The sequence below is a fragment of the Rhinopithecus bieti genome, unplaced genomic scaffold, assembly GCF_001698545.2.
Source record: "Rhinopithecus bieti isolate Rb0 unplaced genomic scaffold, ASM169854v2 scaffold_14229, whole genome shotgun sequence".
In the NCBI taxonomy this organism is placed as follows: Eukaryota; Metazoa; Chordata; class Mammalia; order Primates; family Cercopithecidae; genus Rhinopithecus; species Rhinopithecus bieti.
The window spans coordinates 2001026-2003668 of NW_016807978.1; positions in this window are offsets into that span (position 1 = coordinate 2001026).

The following is a 2643-nucleotide window of genomic DNA, read 5'->3' on the forward strand; positions in this document are numbered from 1 at the left end:
GTGTTAGCCAGGATGGTCTCGATCTCCTGACCTCGTGATCCGCCCGTCTCGGCCTCCCAAAGTGCTGGGATTACAGGCTTGAGCCACCGCGCCCGGGAGGACCATCCTTTAACCAGTAACAGAAATCTGATTGGGTGTTTTCCTTTAGCCCAGTCTCACAGAACCAGAAGCTTAATATCAAAAGGGTAAGTGTAATTTGTACAAATATTTTCCCTTTCCTCCTTTCTGATATTTGAGTTTATAGTGTTTCTTTTTTATATCAAAATCATCAAAGGTAGCTTGGTTAGCACTTCAATTCAGGTCTGTTAATTGTAGCAATTGGATGACTGATTTGCTCCACTCTAACTGAATCTGTATTAACACCCCAGAAAGAGAGATTGAATGATTTCCTTTTATCTTTAGTCAAGGATTTGGAAGCATTGTGTAATTCTGATTATCGGATACATTACCTCAAAATTTTGTGACTTAAAACAACAGACATTTATTTTGCTCATAAATCTGCAATTTGGACAGGGCTCTGTGGGTTAGACTCATCTCTGCTTCTAGGTGTGTGGGGCCTCAGCTGAGATGACTCAAGTGGCTGGGGCCTGGAACAGCTAGGGGTGGGGTGGGATGAGACTGGATGGGGCAAGTGTCTCCATATAGTCTCAAAGCCTTTCTTAGTGGTTTCATCATGTGTTCTCAGCATAGACACCCCAGGGAATTCAGACTTACAGCTGAGGGATCACAGAGAATAGGTGTTCCAAGAGAACCTGGGTGGAAATAGCAAGGCTCCTACAACCTAGCCTTGGAAGTCACTTCTGTATTCTGCTGGCCATTCAAATCACTAAGGTCAGCCAGATTCAAGGGAAAGGCATTTATTTAGACACTGTTTCTCAATGGGAGGAGTAACAAAGAATTTGCAGTTATCTTTAATCTACATTAATTTTTCCTGCCATGATAGTATTATTACCTGCAGTGTTCTATATAACTCCCTGCTATTGATTTTTACTGATTTTAGAAATTCCTTGCTTGAGGTAGCAGAAGAATATAATGAACTGGTTGTGTATTAAAATTCATAATTATGTGTACTACTATTTATATCATAGAATAGTTATGTTAAACTGTAGTTATTACTTGCATATGTAGTTAATGATGTGTACCTTAAGCATTTAATGCCCTAGGAGAAGAAGAATACATATTCTGTGTTCTCTCTGATAGACATGAGGTCCTGCTAGTGGATGTTAACAAATGTATGGATTGTAGCGTTATCTAAACAAATTTTAAAGGAAGCATTATCTAAACAAACTTTACTAGTAGTTTAAAAATTGAATATGAATGTTATCATTAGAGTACTCATTAAGATTTAATAGTTCAGATTTCAAAACTATTAAGCAGTTGTCAAATCATGACATTCTTTAGTCCCGAAGGCAATTAGGGTATCTTTTCATAATTTTAACGTGTAGTGTTACAGTTATTTATGTTCCTTTTTTTTTTTTTTCCCCGGAGATGGAGTCTTGCTCTGTGGCCCAGGCTGGAGTGCAGTGGCATGATCTTGGCTCACTGCAACCTCTGCCTCCTGGTTGAAGTGATTCTCCTGCCTCAGCCTCTCAAGTAGCTGGGATTACAGAAGTGTGCCACCATGTCTGGCTAGTTTTTGTATTTTTAGTAGTGACGGGGTTTCCCATGTTGGACAGGCTGGTCTTGAACTCCCGACCTCAAGTGATCCGCCTGCCTTGGCCTCCCAGAGTGCTGGGATTACAGGCATGAACTACCGCGTTGCCAGTTATTTGCATTCCAGGTGTCTTTTCTCCATTACAGCAGGCTTTATTCATCCTTTTTTTCCCTGTAATGCTTAGCACATTGAGTGGATAATTAGTAAAAAAATGTTTTAAAGGAGAGTGGCCAGATTCATTCAACAGATGTTTATTGAATGTCACAATGTTCACAGCACGATTCTAGGCCCTAGAATTGGAAGGTCGCCTCAAAACCATGAAACAGCAGGTACCTTCCTCCTCCTTTTTCAGTCCTCTTGATGTTGTTTTGTTATTGAGGCAGGGTTGGTTGCCATGGAATCGTTTTTCTCTTATGATATTTTTGCATACCTTCTTCACCTTTACTTTTGTTAGCAATAGACCTGGTAACTTTATCTCCGAAGTTGAATCATGTACTTGGGATTGTTAAGGACAATTTTTTTTTTAAACGAAAGGTCTCACATATTTATTACTGAACCTAGCCAATCAATGGGTTCATAACAGATTCAGAGAGAAAAAATATATTCCCAATAAAACATGTCCAACTCTTCAGATAGTGGTGACATTTTCAGTTCGATATGGTAACATGATTGTGACCTTCAGACAGTATAAGTATGTTGTATCATGTAATTCCTTATAGACCCAGCTTGGTTCTTCTCCAGTGTCTCCTTTTGGAGTTTTACCTGTTTTTATTACCAGTTTTCATCTGAATCCACTGGGGAATGGGACGATTTTGCTTTTGTTTCTTGACCAGAAATCATTTAACCTTGAAAGTCTTGTGAGAAGACATGCAAGAAGTGGAGTTAAGCACACACCACAATGGCGGATAAAGCAAGAGAGGCTGATAATCTTTTTTTTTTGAGACGGAGTCTCGCTCTGTTGCCCAGTCTGGAGTGCAGTGGTGCCGTCT